Source organism: Eptatretus burgeri, chromosome 1, assembly GCF_056783735.1.
Source record: "Eptatretus burgeri isolate ZD-2024b chromosome 1, Ebu_testis_v1, whole genome shotgun sequence".
Lineage (NCBI taxonomy): Eukaryota > Metazoa > Chordata > Myxini > Myxiniformes > Myxinidae > Eptatretus > Eptatretus burgeri.
The window spans coordinates 62,317,680-62,340,647 of NC_140961.1; the positions used below are offsets into that span (position 1 = coordinate 62,317,680).

The 22,968-nt window shown below is 35.0% G+C and overlaps 1 protein-coding gene across 5 annotated transcripts in view; it reads left to right on the forward strand.

Annotated features, from left to right (window-relative positions):
• The window catches only part of LOC147034590 (uncharacterized), a 170,480-nt gene that overhangs the window by 60,880 nt on the left and 86,632 nt on the right, over positions 1-22,968 (forward strand). For 2 of the 5 annotated variants that reach the window (XR_015059350.1, XR_015059356.1), the window contains one exon: positions 3,299-8,264. The exons of the other annotated variants lie outside the window; for them this stretch is intronic. The gene's annotated coding sequence lies outside the window, so the exon portion shown is untranslated. Of the gene's footprint in view, positions 1-3,298; positions 8,265-22,968 lie in introns of those variants that run through there. 5 annotated transcript variants of the gene reach the window in all.

Sequence of the window (22,968 nt, forward strand, 5' to 3'; positions counted from 1 at the left end):
AGTACTGCTCTCCCCTCTGGGCTGGTGATCCTGCCTTCATCCTTTCTCTGCATCACGCTATTGAAACCAAGGCATTTCGGATCATTAGCATCTCCCGCGATGAGGCTGAATATTTAACCCTCTCACTCTCTCACCACAGGCAGGATGTTGGTCTTTCTGTCTTCTACCATCTCCTTTTCGCAGGGCGCTCAAAGTCCGCTAACAATCCCCTTCTGGTAAAACTACTAAAATCACGAATCACTGCTCACCTTCACTCTTTCATTCATATTTTTTTTTCCCCGCATTTGGAATAAACTCCCTCACTCTGTTCAATCCCATTCCTCCCTCCAGGCCTTCAAAACAGCTGTTTACCACCACCTCTTATCATCCCCTATCCAAATCCTCGATCTTTTCTACCCCCGTTAATCCATTCTAAACCCACATCCTTCAAATTACCTGCTTTGCTTCCTGAAAGTTCCTGTAATATCCATCTTGTATACCCCATGTTCTCTGCCCCATCCCTCTCCCTTCCACATATCTCCTAATGTCTCTCTCTTCCCCACCGTTTTGTCCTTCCCACTCCCACCCCTCTTGTCTCACTCCCCTCTCACTTTGCATTGTGTGTTGGCTCTCATACGAGCCTCGACAATGTATACAAAAAAATAAAGAAAGAAGAATGTTTCCTGCTCAAATCTACCAAATTTTTAAATACTCAAAAGTATTCCATAACTGCTGAAGTAAGATGAAACATGTTAATTTGTGTTGCAAATGCTCATAATATTTTCAAAACTCATTCACTTTCGCCATTTGCATCCCATCTCTGCATAATTGGCTGATTGAAAATGGCTGCCAAAATCAAAATGGCCACCAAAATACCAAAATATAGTTTAAATGTATTAGTATACTTGAAATGCAACCTATATATTTGGATTAATTATTTACTCTGTGCATGTTAGACATATATTAACTTTACCTTTCACAATAGTAGTCGCAGTTGTCATAGTAGTGTATTTCAGGTGGCTACCAATTCCAAATGGTCGCCAGTATATCGTGACGTGTTATATTTGAGTATGACGACAATAAATGTTACATGTGTGCCATACCCACACATGTATTTGAAGGCCAATTGATCATCAACTTTATCAGTTAATCACTTGTGGAACTTATCTAATATTTGCACATATATAGCTTGTCAATGACGCCAGCAAAATTTATTATGGCCATAGTAATGTCAAAGCCCTGTCAATCATTTGTTTGACACTCTGACACCAACAAATAAAAATGCTAATTGCACTAGTGTATGCATCTTATCAGTAAAATGTGTAAGATGATTATTTGGTCTGCACTATACTCCATTGAGATGACATATGTAAAGATTTAGTAATCATTCATTTGAACATCATTGACATATGAACATCATGATGTAATCATAGTCATTCATTAATGCCCTGAAGCCTGCTCATATTTGCCAGCACATCGACACTGCTGAGTGCATTTCAGACTTGTTTTGAAGCCCTTGCACCTTCCAAAGCAACTTTTTTTGCAACTACATTTTACAAGTTTACGACATCCTTTTGATGCTTCTGGGAGAACAGTCCACAGTGGAGACCATTGATTTCCATCATTATCCTATACCAAACCCCATTCTGTGGGAGAAGGAACTCTGAGCATTGAGATGAGAGCCTATGCACAAATGTGGCCTGCTTGGTATGCTGCACATATGACATGTTGAACTAGTGCAGACTGAAGTCTGCACCACTTCACACCATTGAAGACAACGAGCTGGGTCAATGACAAAACAGCACTGCTGACTTTGGTGCTTTGTTCCGTTTGTGTCTTTATTTTAGTACCACAAAGGATTATTTGAACCAATGTAATCAAAGAGACTGGATTAATATCACACTGGTTGTCCACTTGGGATCCATTGAATTCATAGTTTGGCATTTGGAACATTTCCTTTCCTACAATGTGAGCTGATCGCATTACAACAATGGCATCAGTGTCAGAGTCTCTTTGACTAGCAAGGATCAATACATCACCAATATCATTCTTGAACGAGAGTACAACTTCATATCTTCCCTTGTTAGTTTCAAGGTTCGGAATATTATCTTTAAGAAGAATATCTTTAAGAAGACATGTGCAAAAAGGTAGTCTTTAAGTCGAGTTGGTTTTGGCCGTTTTTAATGTGTTACCACCAAGCTGTTCAAGACTATCTCTATAGAGGTTTTATTTACTCGATCCGATCATTTGAAGATCTGATTGAAACCCTCATCTGTCTGGTCATAATATTCAACGTAAGATATCAATTCTGCACCGGCTACTTACTGTGGCTTGAGGTCTTCACTGCCCCTAGTAGATTTCTGCATTTATGCTTGAGATTTATACCTTGTATAGTAGTCCGATTGTTGACCAGAAAAGCTTGCATTAGGTGAGGGTCCACAGAATGTTTTTCTGCATTTTTGTGATCACCAGACCATTTGAATGAATATTCGGATTGATACCATTCTGGCACCCTTGAGCATTTTTGTCGAATGCCATTAATATGCAAACTAGCGGTGCCCATTGTCGAAATCACTATTTTTCTTAATATCTCCAAAAGTAAGCATCCAAATAGCCTGGTTGAGGTGTCCACACCCATGTTTTTAGGGTCACGGGTCATGTAAAAACCCACTTAAGATTTAATAACATTTAAATTTATCTCATTAATATGCAAATTAGCAGTCGCCATAATCAAAATAACAATTTTTCTTAATATCTTCAGAAGTAAGCATCCAAACAGCCTGGTTGAGGTGTCCAAACCCATATTTTTAGGGTCACTGATCATGATAAACCCACTTACAATTTGATAACATTGAAATTTAGCTCATTACTATACAAATTAGCATAACCCTACCCCCTGAATTTGTTCGCTCCGATTGGTGTTTTTGCAGTACAGTTATACAACAACAACAAAACTGTTTGAAAATAACTTGCACAGAGCCGTTTATCCCTAGTACAGTTGTGAAGAAATGGCTAACCTCGGAAGATCAACAGCATGAACTGTTTCTGATCAAGTAAGTTGAGGCTTGTAATGTAATGAAAGAAACATGGAGAACTGTGATATAAGTAAGAGTAATGTCTTCTGATACAGTAGAATGATCGATATTATTTGCAAGCAAGTTTTTTATTTATTATTTAACATGATCTGTCTGAAAGCAACTGTGTATTTTATTGATTTTTAAAAGTACACAGGGTGGAACCTGTTTCCTGAAAATTTTTGAAAATACGAACAAAGAAATTAAATGTTTACTGATGTTTATAATTACCTCTATTGTTACAGGTTGCGGCTCCATCACCATGGGAGACTGTTTCTTCAGTCCCTGCGATGCAACTAAAGCTGTAAAACCTCTGGTAACAGTTGGTCCAGACAGAGTGTGAAGTATCATCGGGTCAAGCAAAGCAAGATAAGATGGTATACATGAAGAGCTTGAACAGAGATTACAGGCATACGAATCTATCGAGCTCAAATGCCATAGAGACTGTGTGTCAACGTACACATCATGCTCAGATATAGAAAAACACTTGAAACGAATGAGTAATGTCTGTTTGGAAAATGCTTCAACACGCAAAAGAACCCGCCATTCAAAGATGACAGTATTTGACTTTAAAGAACATTGCATTTTTGTGGAGAAAAGTGCATCATGGACTTTGATAAAAAATAATCCTAATCGTTGATGGCGAGTTTTCCTTTGTAGGACTGAAGATCGTGTTGATCGGACAACTTTCAAACAAACTATTCTGGATGTTATCGATTCCTGCCAGGATGAAGAAGGACGCCAGGTCAAGATACAATTAATGGGCGCAATCAGCGACCTTCATGCTGCTGATGCGAGATATCACGATGACTGCAGAAAGTCATTCATGGCACCCCGTTCTGTTGCAGCAACAGCACACAGTGGCAGAGAAACTCAGGACATTGAGCCAGCTGTCAGTTCTACCATCCTATCGATGAAAAACGACATGTTGCGCATCTGGAATTCAGTAGAAGTCTACAAAATGTACAAGGATCATGGAGGAAAGCTATATTCTCGATAAACCCTGTTATCCAAATTGTTCGATATACTTGGCTCTGAGCTTCTGGTTCTGTCTGGTGAAGGTGTCGCTAGTTTAATCTTGTTTCGCAGCAGAGTGTCTACTGCGATCAACTTAGTAGCATCAGATGAAGATGACGCCATTGTATGTTTCCATAGAACGAATTGCCAAGAAGGTTGCACAGGAATCTAAGCAGTTGCCGTCTGACCCCAGTTCCTATCAGACTAGAATTAATATAGATATTGCTAATGAAGCAGTGAGTTCAACCCTTCAATGGCTACTCTCCAAAATATCAGCTAAACTGAACTGCACACTTGCAGGAGCTCTGATATGAAAGATCATAACGAATATGATCACCAAACGAGCAACTACACTCCAAATAGCACTGGGAGTTCTAATCAGTCGTAAAAGCCTCATCAAGCAGTTGGACAACTATCGTGTGACCTGTTCCTATGATGAGTTTCAGCGTTTCAAGGGATCAGCAGCAAAGGCTGCAACTGTTCACTCCAGGATTAGGGGAACCGCCAATGCTGAATGTGGCCTCATTCAGGTTGTTGCTGACAACTTCGACACAAATATCTCATTCCAGAATGGACTCGTTTCAATACATTCTCTTGCAGTACTACTTACCATAAAAGATCAGGAGATATGTTCCACATCTGAAGAAGAAGCCATCATCAGACGATTGATGCGTGATGAAATGAAGAAACCTGTGACAGAAGACATTTCGGTTCAAAGGTACAAGGGACCTGAGAAACCAGCGATGCCAGTTGAAGAAGCCACACATGTAGTGTTACCTCTCCGCTTATTGGCTCATCAAGCTATATAACTTAGGAGAGTTCAAGATATGGATTTCTCTTTTCTGAAGCAAATCACTTCTGATCAGAACACACCAGAGTTTGGTGGCTTTAATACGCAGCTCTTCAGAGAGCAAGGATGATCCATCCAACCTGCAACGAGGGCCATTTATACACCACTCATAGATATGCATACAGCTGATCCGGACACGATATTTACAGCAAAGGAGGAGGGAAAACGCTTGACCTCAGAGTGTGGACAAACCGTAACCATCTTCATAAACGACCAACCGCTGTATCAAGTGCCCGTTAATGTTAAATGGGTTTATCCTAAGCGATTTAAAGCCTGGTGTTGACGTAGTGGTTAGGGTAGTGGCTTGGGATCCAAAAGGTCCTGAGTTCAAGCCCCCTTGGCCGCTTAAATTAATATACACCAGAAGGTTGTCTCAGCCTGTCATCCTTCCGAGGTCGGCGAAGTGAGTACCAGTGTATGGGGAACAGTGTATGCCCCGGTTAGAACAGGTATACCATATCCCTTTGTCGTAAGAGGCGACCATGGTTGCGTCAGGAAGTGCATCCGGTGTAAAACCTGTGCCAAATCATTATGTGGATCATAAAAGATGATCCGCTGTGGCGACCCCTAACGGGAGCAGCCAAAAGAAGAAGAAGAAGAAGATCCTGAGCGATTTACCCCGTCCATACCAAGGCTGGGCGTCATGCACACCCTTATGAGTTTCATCGGTTGTGTGGGGAACTTGATGGCTGAAAGTGGGCTGGAAGACATGATGAAATCTGCCTTTGGAGGTGTTGCTCATATGCTTGGTGGAAAAAAAATTTCCCCAAAACTTCAGGGCCCTGCGATTGGTGACTGAGGAGGTCCTTAGTTCCAGCGTGGCTCAAGCAGAAAGTCATGAAGACTTAATGGACACTCTTGAAACCAAAGCAACAAAGAGCATGACCACACAACTATGGGTGCAGAACCTTGTGAAACCTGTATTCATCAAGATGGCGTTTGTTCATGTTGAGCGTGAAGGAGAGTGGCCATTGCATATTTGGGCTATGAACTAGATGCTCCCTACTTCTTCGTGGCTGGACATCACAACTATGCTGGATATGGGCTCTACTACCTTCGATCGATGGAAAGGCTTCATGGAGACATTCTGGAAATGTTCTTTAAAGGAGATCACATGATGCAGCACAAGAAGGGCCTATGGAACGGCATATGGTCGACATGTACATCGAGTCCACGTTCATGCTCTACGGTCATGGCATTACACTGAGTTGTTATTTAATAATGGCATTACACTGAGGGCATTACACTGAGGCCTTCTACACTGAAGAAGTGGGCCTATAGTATGCACACGTTTAGTCAGATAGTTCACGAACTCACAGATATGTCTGAGGGGGCACAGAGTCACAGAGGTGACTATTCACACGGAAGATAAGCCATCATGCATACGATCTGATGCATAGGACCGAGATAAGATAAGGAGAAAACTCCAGTCCTGCATCGACCCACTTCACCCAAACAAACATGCAAACAGAGTTGTCAACATTGTAGCTGGCAGAATTGGACCGTAGAAAGTGAATGCGCCAAGGGCAGTTGATATTGGCTGAGCACAGATGCATTCGTATGAAGAAAGCTGGCCAGCAGGATTCAACGCTCCCTTATCTAAACAAGTCATAACTATGGCAGTGACACGGAAAGTCATGGATGTGGGATCTACTGAGGTTTGTGATCTAAATCTCATCTACTCCAGGGTCATGGGACTCCAACAAAGTCGAAACATCAAACTATGTGACGTCTTAGAGTACGAGCTTGCACCTGTGCCAACATCAATGTTCGATGAAAAGGGAGAGTTGAGAATAGCAAAGACCAAGTCGACATTGAAGAAGAATCTCCAAGTTGAAATCTCAACAAGACTGGGTCCACAACCTGAAGTCACCATCTTAGATGGTTGTGCAATCTTCTGGGTTATTCATTGGCCTAACAGGGGAATTGTGCAAGATTTTGTTGACAACTTCGTGAGCTACATCATGGCAAAGGTGGACAAATCAGATGTATATCTGGTATTTGACAGATATCATGATTTCATCATCAAGAGTGGAACAAGATTAACAAGAGATGGGCAGCAAGCTTGCAGGTGCCACAGGTTTAACCGCCAGACTCCACTGCCTCCACAGCTGGTGGTTCTGTCAGTAACTGAGAACAAAGTTCAGCTGATAGAACTGATTTGCCAGAATTTGATTGACGTTAGTCAACAGAGAAAGCAGAGCCAACACAGGCTCATCATTACGAGACAGGAGTCCACCCCAGTGGAAATACACCACTGAGCCCAAAGGTGTCGCACTGATTTGAAGATGACGCATGAGGAGGCAGATGTCATCATGATTCAGCAAGTCTCTAAAGTTGCCGAAGATGGCGCAAAATGCATCACAGTCATCTGTGATGATGCTGATGTGTTCATTTTGCTTGTGTATCACTTCACAGAACTTCATCTGCAATGCTGCTTAACAATGTAAGCAACATCTCCTGGCCGATCGTTGATCGACATTGGCGCCACTTCCAGAAAGCATGCCGGGATGGTGTAAGACCTATTAGCTTTACACGCACTTACAGGTTGCAACACCATTGCCCAGATGTATAGTAGAGGTAAACTGACTGGCAAGAAGACACTCGCAGCAGGCCATTCACTTCAAAACTTGGGAATGTGGATGAATCTATTGACGATGTCATCGCCGAAGCCACTGTGATTATGAGTGTTTGCTATTGTAGCAAGGAGAGAAGCAACATGTCTGATGTTCGCAAAGAGGTGTGGTCTATAAAGATGGCGAAACCAAATGCCATCAAAGCACCAGACCTGAAGGCTCTGCTACCAAGTACAGAGTCCTTTGAACAAAATGTGCGACGTGCTCATATCCAGACAGCTATATGGAAGTCAGCTGCTGAGCTGCAGCCACCACCTCTGGATCCCACTCAGTACGGATGGAAATGTGATGAGGCATCAATATCATTACTTCCAATTATGCTGCCGCCCAACGTCGCTCTTGCACCACCAGAGATCTTGGAGCTAATACGATGTGGATGTTCCTCCAACAAGCAATGCGTCACAGCTCAATGCTGCTGCACAGCAGCCAAGTTACCATGCACAGTTTTCTGTACGTGCCATGGAGATACTGGCTGCAGGAATGAGCACACGAAGACAGCTGCGGCATTTTCCCTTTATGATGACTCTGACACTGAATGAGACACCAAGCACTGAAGTAGCCTTCATAAGGTTTACAAACCTGTTATATAAATGAACATTTTATTTACACAGGAATGTCTTCTTTTGTTCATGTTGTTAGCTGCTTTCATTGCATACTGTGGAATTGTTGAATCTGCATGAATAATAAAGTGATCTATATTCACAAACACTGAAGTGGTTTTTTTTCTTTCTATATGTCTATTTATCTACATTTTCAATAATGGCGACTGCTAATTTGCATATTAATGAGCTAAATTTTAATGTTATCACATTGTAAGTGGGTTTATCATGACCAGTGACCCTAAAAAGATGGATTTAGACACCTCAACCAGGCTGTTTCGATGCTAACTTCTGGAGATATTAAGAAAAAATGTTATTTTGATAATGGCGACTGCCAGTTTGCATAGTAATGAGCTAAATTTCAATGTTATTAAATTTTAAGTGGGTTTGTCATGACCAGTGACCCTAAAAACATGGGTGTAGACACCTCAACCAGGCTATTTGGATGCTTAATTTTGGAGATATTAAGAAATATAGTAATTTCGACAATGGCCACCACTAATTTGCATATTCATGGGTTTCTACAAAAATTCTCAAGGGTGCCAGAGTGGCATCAATCGGAATATTCATTCAGATGGTCTGGTGATCAAAAAAATGCAGAAAAACATTGTGCAGACCCAAATGCAAGGTCATCTTGAAAAATGGTGTTTGACATCCGTACTATAGAGAGCAGTCATACATCTCTTGTGAGATACAGCATCTAATGCTGCGATGTCTCCAGATGAAAGGTTGACGTTGAGTCTTGTGTCTCGCAATTCTGTAGCCATTTTGTGCACATTAGCAACGAGGTTGATGATTTAAGCTTGGTGCCAATGTTCTTTTACTGGCTGGTCACAAAAGAATCACATTTGCAACTCTTGATTATCTCTATCATCCATTGTAGAAGAGGTGAAAGATCCTCGGAGTTTATGTTTGACTGGTGATATAGTCATCTCTGTCAGATGTTCCTTGGCTAATCACTTCCTCGCTCTCTCCACAGTAGTCTTGCTGCACATCACATAGAGCAAGTTTTACGCCACTTAGCATTATGATTGATAAACATTTATTCAATTCCAGGTCCATTGTCTAATCTAGAAATATTGATACACAGTGGAAGAGCACACAATTCATTCAATGCTTTGAGATTGTTGGTTAATGTCTTGTAACCTTTTGGTTGCAATTCATTCCTGGCCTTTGATGGATTAACGAGAAGAACATTTGAATTTAGCTGACACAGAGCACACAATGTCCAGTCTGTTGATTGAACACATGTTTCTGATGCAGAAGATGCAAGTTTTAATCTTTTAGTAGCCATTGTCAGAGGGTTAGCATCATCTAAACTGCAGAGTTAGAAGATTTTTCGAATGCCATCACCATCCTGCACCACCACCAATTTCTGAAAATAGACGAACAGGCGATTTCAACAGTCAATCACAAGTCGAAAATATCACTGCTGAAAAAATCACCCCCTTGGGATTTTGTATCACAATAATTACTTCACATTATTAAATTACATGCATACTGTACTGTTTTTACATATTATATTATCCTGAAAATTCATAAAATATTGCACAAAAGTGAAAAAATAATGGACCAAAAAATGGTATTAGCCTCCTCCTTTCCTGATTTAAATCTCATTTTTTGCAGGAAGCCTTATTCTGACTGCATGCTTTCCTATTTTTTTGAAATCAGCAGGTCTTAAACCCCTGATGAACAATGTTACATGCTTTCTCCCAGAAGTTAACATCTCAGGTCATTTCTTTCACATATCCGCTCAACTATATTGAGTGACGAAAAGATTAAATAATATGCAGAAAGTGGAACTTCATAGAGCACAACAAAACTAATTAATCAGCAGGATCAAAGCTGCTTTTGTAAGCCATTGTGATGCAATCCACAGGGCTCCTGTTTTTCGGCATTTACGAACGCAGCTTGTTTGTTTTTTTCACCTTTTTGTTTTGTTTTAAAAAGATTAATATAAATGTACCTGTAATTTTTTTTTTAAAAAGCCTCCAACATCAAATCAAACTCCGACATGTTGGTTTGACTAAGCAAGGCATTGACTGACATTTTGGGTGCTTTCTGTGAGAATTGAATTCCGCTAATTTTTCATTTGAATTCCACATTTAAATAACTACTAGCATATACCTTTGCTCCGCATGGAGTTGAATGGGTGGCAAAAGCTGAATGAGGCATAATAGTTGATAGAAGGGTGAATATACTGATTCTGGCTCACTTTTCCCCATGTAAATGAATAGGGGATTTTCAGCGATTCATATTTTTTTTCCCTAAAAATTAAACCCCGTTTTTAACCCAAGGTACATTTATTTGTCTCCCCTTTTAACCTCGGGACACTTTTTTTTCATACAACCAATGCAAAAATATAAAGATTTGTTCAAGTAGTAAAGTAGTAATGTGATTTGTTAAAGATGATTCTAAAGAAATATCTGAAACATCGAAGCCTCGGGACACTCTTTTTCAAATAACCAATGCATATTGTTTAGCTCACTCATTGAACCTAAAAAGATTTGTTCATTCTCAAATTCCTTCAATAGTTTAATTTTCTTTGCACAATAATCCCCATCTAAACTATTTAAAAACAAAACATTTGAATCTTTATATTTTTTAAGATACCCCTTTTGTGCCATTACGAAATGATAAACTTCTCTTAATGCTCTTGTTTGACCACCTCCTGAGCCACATATCATTTTCAGATGATAGTAAATTATTTTTTCATTGTTCTATTGATAACCATCAAAGTTTTCAGTCCATTCAAGTATATATTATTTTCTTTACATCCTCTAACTTACTAGTTTTTAAATTGATTCGCTTATTTGTTTTATTTACATTTGTTTTAGTTATTTTTTCAAGAAGACTTATTTGATATTTTTCACATTCATTATGTTTTCCATTTTTATACCAAGACTGAGATTTTCTCCACTCTTTAGCTTGATTAATACTTGGTTCGACCATTTATATATTGTGAAAAAGAGGGCGGTAGCCCTTAAAAACCTTAACCCACATTGTATTCTATATTGTCTATGATTAAATATTCACTCTATCATACAATATCCATATGGAACACAATCCATTCCATTATCTAAAATAAATCTCTTATCATCAAAGGCTCCTTATGCCTTGTTATTTACCTCTTCACTATATATGTTATGTTTATAACTTCTTGTTGTATTCATTTTCCTATATACTTCTTTCTTATTCATCAAACAATTATAATAATTTCTAAAAGTTATTGAATTCTTTATTACATATTTCTTTATTCCCTTTAACCTCTTATCAATCTGATCACCATACTTATAAACATATTCCTTTGCTCTCAATCCAATAAACTCACTCATTACTTTTCCACCCAAATCATCCTTAAACTTACCAATAATCTTTTCATTCTTTGTGGAAAATAACTCACTCTTCTTGCCAAAATTACTTGTATCATATACTCCAATATTGTTCCTCATATCTTGATAAACATGATCAGTTTTTATATCTAGGATAAAACTATCAGTGTCCATATTCAACAATGAAACATTTTCACTATACTCTTTCTTTAAGCCATTATACAAATAATCATACATTAATATCTTTGATAAATCAAGAACTGCTGTTCCAATATAAATTGGTTTATCCATTACAATACTTTCCTTTTCCATAAGAATCGCAGAAAAGTTCTCTGAAAAAACCTCTTCTCTCTTAAAACTTGGTTTATTTATCAATCTCAAAGCTTCTTTCCAAGATGTTGCAAATCTAATGTTTTGCCTGTTTCTAACATTCTCCATTGTCTTTCCAAAGACAGAATTATTCATCAACTTATAGAAATCCCCTTCAAATTTCACTTTTGTATTTGATCTCATATCTGTATTGAATTTAATATACTTGTTCATCCAAGGACATTGTTTAAATTTTAAAACTCTATGAATTTTAACTACTCTCAATCCTTCTCTCAAAAACTGTTTTAAGCTTCTCTGATGCAAAACGTATCCCTCTTTATCAGAGAATGGTGTTAATAACTTTTGTGTTGATTTGCCTTTAATATGAAAACGTTGATGATAATCACTTAACCATTCTTTGTTTCTTTCTCACATGCAAAAGGAAGGTCTTTATGGTTATTATGAAGATCACTCGGGTACCTCAAATCAACTTCAAAATAATAACCTTCTTCTTCCTCATTCAATTCCTCTTGAGAAGAAATAACAATACTCATCAAAGCTTTTTCATAATGCTTTACTTCCACCCACTCTAATTTACCATAAGGCAGAGATTGAGACATTGCCCATCCATACAAATTATTAGCATAAAAAAAACATCAAATAATTACTATCTTTTTCACTATCATAATTTGGAAGATATTTATTATTTGCTTTAGCATATCTTTTTGAACATACTTGTGATATTCAACCTCTATTAGACTACTCAGTCATCAAAAGCACATCTACATCACTGATTAAATCTATATCTTGTTTTGTCATTTTCAACATTGCACTCCAAGCTAAACCAGGAGCTGTGAAATAGTGGGCAGGATCTAATCCATAACAATTTTAATTCCGACAGAGTGATCTAAAAGCTTCAAACACATCAGCTAACAATAAAACATCTGTTTTTAGATACAAATCATGATATTCTCCAAAGTTTTTTATCTTAAATATTTTTCATATTTCTTGTGTGTGTTTATATTCCTTATCACTTATCTCTTCTTCATTAAGGTTATTATAGAAACTTTCTTTTGAAGGAAGTTGTGTTTCTTTAAATCTCATAAATGAATCCATATAATCATAAGGATAAATTCCCTTACTTGTAAGAATTTTCTCTTGACTTTGAATTTCATTCCTTGTTTGAATTTCCTCTCTCGTTAGAATTTCCTCTTTAATCATAATTTCATCTTTAATCAGAATTTCCTCTTTGGTTAGAATTTCATCCATTGTTTGAATTTTCTTTAAAAATAGAATTTCATCTTCAGTTAGAATTTCTTCATTAATTTCCTCATTAATTAGAATTTCCTCTTTACTTTGAATTCTCTCTTTCATCTGAATGTCCTCTTTAGTTGGAATTTCCTCTTTTGGAAAGAATGAATTAAGATTTGGAAAAGACCCCGTGGAGCTTAGATTTGATGCAAGGTGGGTTTGTGGTGTTCCCATAAACTTGTAAGAATCTAGAAACCTAATACGAGTTAAAGGTTTTGTGAATATCATTTTTGTAAATGAAATATACTTTTGACTTGTGTTTGTTATGGCAGAAATATTCCCTGGTGTTTTTGAAACTTCATTTATAAATAGATGTGTATCATAGTTGGCGCTGCTGTGAAGAATGACTGGAATAAAAGAAGGAAATATATAATTAAGATTACAACAGGAATGAGCGGGACCTCTAAATTTACCAGTAAGATGACAATGATCCCTAACTTTAGACTCCTCAATTTCCCCCTCACAAATATGACAGATATTATTCTTTCTAAATTCTAATTTTTCTTCTTCGGTTAATTTCATCGGTTCATTTGTTTCTTTCATTAATTTAGTTCCTCTTATACAATCCTTTTCTAATCGTTTTACAAACTCTTGTGAAGCTTTTTCTCCACGATAATGTTCAAGTTTATGATACTTTTCTCCAACAGATGATTTAATATAATAACAGAAACCACAAGGAATATGTTTTTGATATTTATTTGTATATGATTCTTTTGGATTGGGAGAAGCAGTATTCATCGTTTGTAGGAGACATTCAACATCAGCATATATCACAAATGGGTGCATGATAGATTTATTATAATCTTCAAAAGAAATCTTTTCACCAGGTTTCGGCATTGTAATTACAGCTGATTTATGATTACTACAATATTTTGAATGTTGTTCTAATCGTTCTTTTGTATGAATTGAATTAAGACATCGCTTACAAGGATATATTTTGTTTGCTGTTCTGAATACCTGAGAAGAGATTAATCTTGATAAATTATTGATGAATGTATCATGTGAATTCTTTCCAACACTAAAATATAAAAGATCAATGTGTGTTTGTCATTTTTATCGTTGTTTGAAATTTTTAATATTTGAGCTTTGTTTGTATCTGTTAATCCATATACATTTATAGAAAGATTATTCTTTTTCTCAAATTTAGGAATATCTGTTAGTGGCATTGGGAATTTAAAATCTTTAATGTCCAATGTATTCTCATATTTCATATATTGTTTTCCTCTTTCTGAATTTTACAATTTGGTGGATGTAAGTGAGCAAGAACAGACCAGAGAAAACATTTATTATCATTGTTCTTAATATTAACAACTGCCTTCTTTAGTTTAATTTCTTTTGGTAAGTCAATATAAGAAGAAGCTTTAAGAGGGTTTGATTTTAGAATGTGTATATCTAAAAGATGATTTTTTTTAATACGAAATCCAGTTCCAACCACTGTATTATGAACATGCTCCTCTTTTCTTGATAGTTCTTCATAAACCCCACGATTCAAAAAATCTTCAAATGATGTTATAAAATGAAGATCTGTTTTCATATAAGGAGTTTGTTCTTCATCTTGTCTTTTCATATTCATTTCACTCCCACATAAAACTTTAAAGTTTTCATTTCTTTTAATGTCTTTCTAATAACTTTTTCAACATCAGGTTTCACTATTTCAATTGTTTCAGCTATTGCTGATGGACCGGGTTCTCCAAATTGAAAAATCCTTGTTATTATATGCCCTTCAAATGCCCCATCAGTGTTTTCATTATAATGGTCTCCCTTTTCTTTAAACTAATTTTTCTTGTGTTTTTGTGATTGAATATGTCTATTATAACTCTTCTTCAAAACATCCTTAGCGCAGATATCACAATGTTTTCTTTCTAACTCAAGAGGAGATATTTGATGAAATCGATTAAATGTGTGTTTGTTGGTTCGAAGGTGTTTTTTTATAATGTTTATATTCGTGATTACAAACATCGCAGTACGTTGTATTCACCATATTTATAAAATAAAACATTACTTAAACTAAAATTTTCTTGATGAAAATTTCGTTTAATTTATAGGTGAATCTGTGCTTAAAACCATTTCATCCTTCAACTTTTTTCACTTAATAAATACAATGTTTCAAGACACAAAAGACAAGATTCAATTAATCCCTTCATTTGTAAAAGATACTGAGAAATATGTCAAGGATGTAAAATTGAACAAAGATAAATATAACAACAATTGGATTAAAACAATTATGGTGGATATGATGAGTTCTTCAATTTCCTTCAGTGGAAGGGCTTTTAGTATACCTGGTAGAACATCAATTAAAGTATCTCTTACAAAAGTTTCTCCTCTCCTTCTGGTAATATATTCAAAACTAGAAAAGGCAATGAAACAATAAAAAGTATCAAAAAACAAAAACCTTATGGATGAAGCTTTCGAAAGAAAAGATAAGACCATCTGTAATATGCAAGGAGAAATTTGTATTTTTTTCAACAACCCTAAAGATGTAAATCCTGATGAAATAAAGGATGATAATATATCAGCTGAAATGACATTTCTTTCAATAGTAGTTAAGGATCATATTAAAATTACCTTCAATCTAAAAAATGTTGCAGTTGAATCTGGTAATGATAAAAAGTATATAGATATCGATGGTAATATTATAAAATATAAGTCAATATGCAACTGAAAGTATAGATGAATTTCAGTTTAAGTAAAGTTTACTTTATAAATATGCTAGACTTCCCTGATTCTCCAGATGACAAATTTGAGAATTGTCCTGCGTGTGAAAGACAGGGATTAAACACAGAGTCAAAAGCCTATAAACAATGTATAATCTGTGATTATCTTGTAATTAATGATAAAAAAATTTAAAAAGGAAAAAAATTCTTTTAGATTTACACCAAAAATGAATTACTTTACAAGATTGATTAGAGGAATGAATGCAAAGTATGAGGGTGATAACACACCTTTCCTTAAAAGGGAAGAAACTGAACGCATGAGGGAAATGTTCAAAGGATTCTTGTTATATATTATTCATGCATGTAATTTTAAGGGACATATCAAAACAAGATATTATATAAATAAAATAATGGATTATCTTGAAATTAAACCTGAACTTAGGGTAAAATATAGAGTTTCTAAAAAATCCAATAATAAATTAAATAACCTGTTTTCCAAATATATAAATGAATGATTTTTTCCCATTTGGGAAAATATGATAAAATTTAACAATCATAAAAATCTTCCAAATTCAAAAAGATGTCTCATAGTTGGTTCAAGTGGATGTGGAAAAACCTGCTTACTTTTGAAGATGCTCCTGACTCCCAACTTTTTAGATTATGATAATTTAATAATTTTCACAAAGTCGAGTTTTCAACCAGAGTATCAACTTCTCTCATAAGGTTTTAATGCTGTTCTTCAAAAAGAAGATATAATCGGTTCATTTAAACTTCAAAAAACCTAAATGATTATAACATTGAAGATATAATTCAACTATTTTTTGATACACAGAGATGTAAAAAGAAATTAAAACCGATACCTTGTATTCTTAGTGATAATACGGATGCATACCGTCTCCCCAAGATTTGGATAAATCAAAAAAGAACCTCGTTATCTTTGAAGATTGTGTTAATGAGAGAAACCAAACGGTAATGGACAGCAACTACACAAGAGGGAGACATTCTTCTTGTAATTGTATTTATCTTAGTCAATCGTACTTTCAACTTCCTCGTCGTTCCATCAGAAACAATGCTAATACTTTTATTTTATTCAAGTGAAATTCAATAGATGTATATATATAATTTTTGGAGAGATAATTGTTCTACATTATGTAGTAAAAATGAATTTGGGGATTACTTGAAGCACAAGACTGAAAAATATCAATATATTGTTGTGAAACAAGATGAGATATTAAGGGATATATTTTTTGTTTTATAAACAATGTCATATATAAATGACAACTATTATTATAAATCTTGTGGGTAAATCTGCTTCTGGAAAAAACTTTCATAAATCAAGGTTCTTGTGTAATACAAATTAGAATATTGTAAATTTACTTAAAAAAAACACCCCGTGATACGCATTGTATCAACACCAACGAGAACAATAAGACCTGGAGATATAAAAGGTGAAGATTATCACTATATTTCAGTGGAGGAACATGCGATTGAGGAATGAAGGTCAAATATTTGAGGAGGTTTCTCTTGGTACAACAAAATATTCACATTGTAAGAGTGAGTTAAGGAAACTAAAATCTGGTGGTCTTGCGATATTATAAACTAATCCAGAAGGAACGAGACAAATTATTAAACATCTGAGCGGAGTGAATATTTTATCATTCGGTTTTGATGTTGATGAAGAAACTCAATGCAAACATATGAAAAGAAGAGATGCAAGTATTAGTAAAGAAGAAATTACAACTCGTATTAATGTTAATAAAGAATTTGATGAAATATTTTAAGAAAATAATTTATTTGAACAAATCTACTTGGATGATGAAGAAAAGGAAAATTTCCCTGTTGATCTTTACAATTTATTAAATTATATTTTCCAATTAATAAATGGATGCGAAAGAAAGAGCAAGAAGATTTAAGGAACATCAAGAGTTGGTTTCAAAAGTTGTAAAACAACAGGAAGACATAAAGAAGAAACGCAGACAGAAAATAACAGGCGAAGAAGCATTTGAAAGAAAACGAGAAATTTTTGAAACCACTTATAAAAACTTCCCAAGAAAAAATGAAAGATGTTTCCACAGTTCCCACAGGAGAAAATACTCCTAAAAAACTTCAAATGTTAAAAGATTTTGATCAAATGAAGGAGGAAGAATTAGAGCATTTAGGAGAATTAGAATATGATGACGAAGGTTTATTTCAACAACTGGAAGAGCTTAATCGACCCCCTGATTATATTGTGAATGCTCTTCAAAACAATGAATATTCAGTGGATTCAAAAACCAAAGCAGGACTCATTCCAACAGAGCAACCAGCAATATTTCATCTTGTTCAAGAAAAGGTATTGATATTTAATGATTTATTAAGTTTCTTGGGTTCTGCTCAATCCCCTGTTAAACTAACTCTGAGATAAATGTTTCTTCTCACAAAAGATGGAAGACAAGGTTCAACTGTGAGGGATGAATCAAAGTATATTGATAAACCATTGGGTATGAAAAATAATGATGATAGAGTATCTATTGATCTGCTGAACACTCTTAATTATGGGGTTGGTATTTCTGGTAAAAGTAGAAAAAATGAGGAGAAACACATTATTCAGGCTTTAAGTATCCTTGGTTCGGGTATTAGTTTTCTTCCAAATGACCCATCGTAATTAGTTAATCGACTGTTTTTGTTGTTAGATAGAAAGAAGGCTGGAAATTACAATTGTTTTAATGAGGCATCAGCCATTTTAGACCAGTTGATGAACATGAAAATAATGAATAAATCTCAATATAAAGACATTTCATCTCATATTAAATAAGATGAGAAGCACAATCCTTAGATTTAATTTCACAACAAGTGACCACACATCTTCATTCCAATACCCACTACAACTTGACACAACAAAAGAATATGAGGCATCTTTATTGCCCCTGGAAACTTATAATACCTTATTTAATATATCTGATAAAAATGACAAGTTTAGTTATAATCCCGGAAGCGGATACAAAACGATAACAGTCTCACCCGGAGCATATGAGATTTCTCAAATATCTTCCGAAATTGCTCGTCTTATGAAAGAACAGGGTGATGAACCAAAAAATATAGTTATAGACATTCAAAAACATACTTCAAAATTAACGATTAAAGGTAAAAATAACTGCAAGGTTGATTTCACAATTGATAATTCATTTAGAGAGTTATTGGGTTTCTCCTCAAAAAAAGATTGAAACGAATGTGACGTTTTACAGTGATAATGTCATTCAAATATCCTCAGGAATAAACTCGGTATTAATTCACTGTGATTTGATTGATGGTGCTTATAATGATGGAATAAAAACAAAAACAATATTTTCATTCAGCGCATACTCAACCCCAATTGGTTATAAATTCAATATGGAACCCAAAAATTTGGTTTATTTCCCTGTGTCAGGAAAAACCATACACAGAGTAAATTTTAGGACAACCGACCAAGATAATCATATGATTTCTTTTAATGGGGAAGTTATATCCATCAGAATTCACCGACGTGAAGTTTTCCAATAAATAAATACAATGGTTATTGTGAGGAAACACGAGTTGGGAAAATTTAAAATAATTACAGGGGAAGGGATGTTCCTTTCCCCATACTACAAGGGTGAAGGTATGTATCTTGGTAGAGGATACTATAAACCACAGAGACAAAGGGGTGTCAGACATCAATTGAGAGGAGATGGGATAATTGATACTCTCATGGGTATCGGTTCAACTATTCTTAATCATAAAGACCTAATTGCTTCAACTGCTTCTGCTGTGGGAAATGTAGCAGGTGCTGTAAAGAGCATAAAAGATGCCCAAAAGTAATCTCATAAATTACAAGCAATTAAAAAAATAAAGAAAGGCAAAACTCAGTTGTCCCCCCAAGAACGACAGAAAATAATTCAAACATTGGGTCAGGGTTTCAAAAGTTTTAACATCTTTTTTCCCAAATAAATACAAGTATGGAAGCAATTGATAGTATCTATGATTTGGATGATACCATTATCGAAAAAAGAAGATTACTTCAAGGTAAATGCAATAACTAGAACAGACTGGAATGCAAATGGTACAAAAAGTTTTGAAATAAATTATCAACAAACCTATTTGAATCTCTCCGAAAGTTTCTTGTTGTGTAAATATAAATTCACTAAGGCTGGGAATAACACAAAGGCAACACTCGTAAATGATTTCTTCTGGAAAATGTTTGATCATGTCCGTTTGTACATTGGAACACAAGAAGTTGAAGCAGTTGATTATGTCTCTGCTGTATCTGAAATGATGAAATTTACACTCTATACATTCAGTGATAGAATGGGAAAGGGGTCTATCGAAGGTTTTATTCCTGATATGTCAATGGGAGCAACCACAGACCCTGGATATATTCAAAGGAAAGGAGCGTATAATGATGATACAAAAGCAGTTAATAGTTTTACTGTGGAAGTTCCTCTTAAAGGTATATTTGGATTTTGTGATCATGATAAAGTTCAGTATGGTCTTAAAATTAGATTTAAACTACAAAGGAATGATAATGAAAATGGATTGCTTTTTGGTGTTGGTAGTGCTTTTGGTGATCAGAATAAATTTGTAATTGAGGAAATGAGTTGGTGTATTAGTGAATGCACTCCGAATCTTAAAACAGAAGAGATGTTGAATAGAAGACTTAACTCAAAGAAACCACTCAGTGTATCATACCTCAAAAGAAGATGTCAACACGTTAAACTCAACCAAACCACTTACACGTGGAATTCGGGTGTTCTGGAAGGAAAGCCACGATATCTGTGGATCAATTTTAAAAAGCCAGATGGTGATATTGTGACTGATAAGAATAATGCATTGAGTGGTAATGCTAAGGTGAAACAACTTCGCTTTTCTCTAGATGGAACATTTTATCCACGAGATAGATTGGAAATTAATTGGGAAAAAAAGGATTTTGCTGAAGCATACAAGTCTTACCAAAAGGTGTGTGAAAGTAATGGAAATAAAGAACCTATTTTGGATATGACAGCATTTAAAAGTTTGTATACAATCTATGCGTTTGACCTGAGCGCTCAAAAGGAAAGTATAATGTCTAATCGAGTGGATACTTCCCGATACATTGAAAGAGGAGAGAGTGAAGAAGTTGATGCATATTGTTTGCTTTTGTAATAAACAGAACTGCAGATTAATACAGATAATGGTGCTATGATTAGTCTCACATAATTTTTTGTTAAATAAATGAGTGGCAAAGTATGAACTGGGGTATATGTTAATCAAATAAATCTTCATAAACTATCATTGTGTTTAAAATCAAAAGCCTTGTACGATTAACGTTAATACAATTCAGAGAAAAGTATCAGTAAGAATTGATGTTTTGCTCACAAGAGAACAGGTTAAAATCTTGAATGACACTGGCTCACTTAAAATTAAAATGACAAAACCAATGTTGAAAAAATATTCAATAAGAGAGACGAGTGGAGGATTTCTCCCATTTCTAATTCCTTTATTTGCTGGTTTAAGTGCGGTTGGAGCATTGACGGGTGGTATTTCAACAGCGGTGAAAAATGCCAACGAAAGGAAGGCTCAACTCCAAGCTCAAAAAGAATTGGAAAGACATAACAAAGAGTTGGAGAAACAAATTAGTGGAAGTGGTGTAATTGTAGATTTTGCTGAAAAACTTGAAGGTCTGCCTGATAAAGCGAGATTGTTAGTTGGAGATATGCTTTCTTCTATCACACAAGCAGGTGTAAAATTAACTAAAAGAGGTAATGGATTATATCTTTATAATAAATATATGAGCATTGATGAGCGGTTTAAAGAATTTGGAAAGAATACAACATCAAATTTACAACTTGTCAAATATTGAAAGAAATTAAAAATTCATAATGTGGTTATTTGTATGAGAGATGAATTAACAAATGTGCCTAAACATACAAAGAATATTATTATGAAGTTCGAAGATATTAATGGGAACGGTTCTCATTGGGTTTGTATTTTTAATAGTCAAGACAAATATTATTTTGATAGTTTTGGTCTTCCACCACCTGTTGAAGTCATAAAATTCTTACAGAATGGTGTTTATCAAACATTTCAAGTCCAAGAATTAAATTCCAAGTGTTGTGGTCAATGATGTCGATATGTGTGATTTAAACTCAACAAAAATAAAAAAAATTTATGATATTATTTTTTATCTAATATAAATGACATGTTGGTAAATATGGTTCTATATTTGGTGTATCCCAAGAACTGGTTAAAGATTTATCAAATTATTACACAAAGGCACAGGCTGAACGACATAAATATAATATAACAAAAAATATTAACATGAAAAATGCTTATAAATTAAAAAAATTATCCAAGCCCGACTGACGCAAATGACTTGGTGAGATTAAGCGATTTATCACAATATATATCCTTAAATAAAACAGCCGTGTATTCCAAACATACAGAAGTGTTGATATTATCTCCAGGTCATACAGAATTCACAGTTCGAATTAAAATAAATTTTTATAAAGAAGGGCGTATCGTTTGTATCAGAATAGAACAATGTGGGTATGATATGAATGATTTTGGGTATAATTGGTCATTTAAAATTGACCTAGAATACCTGGAACAATTAAATCAGTCTCGTAAGGAAAAATATTATCCACTTGGTAAAGAGAATGAGTTTTGTGGAGCCACGATTCGCAAGCAACAAATAAAATAATTTAATAATGGTAAATATAATAATGGTTTTGCCGGAGTTTAAATCATGGAAACAGAAAAAACAGGATTATATATCATAAGTAAGGAAATACAAAATGATTTAACTATGGGAAGATGGGGAGGTGTTTCGTGCCATTATATTATTCTAACATATATTTCTTATTCATAAATGACAGCAAGAAGGCTTTAAGAAAATTATCATTTCTGTGTCCAAGCATACCTTCAAGAAAAGGGTATTCGGTATTTTAATAAATATGTTCCACAACATAAGAATGAGGTATTTTCAATAAAAGATTGGCATTATGCTGATGTTGATAAACCAACAACTTTAGATTTAATTAAAATGTTAAATCAAAAAAAAATTATAAAGTTAAGAAAAGGTAAGGCTCTTTTAGAATTTCAAAATATATTTTATTGGTTTCCTGTTGTAAAAAAATTATTTTGGATACAGGAATAACAAGAAATCCTGATGAATATATGTATGATATTCTATGGGGTGTAAGCGATTCAAGGATAGTGAGGGACAAGGAATAAG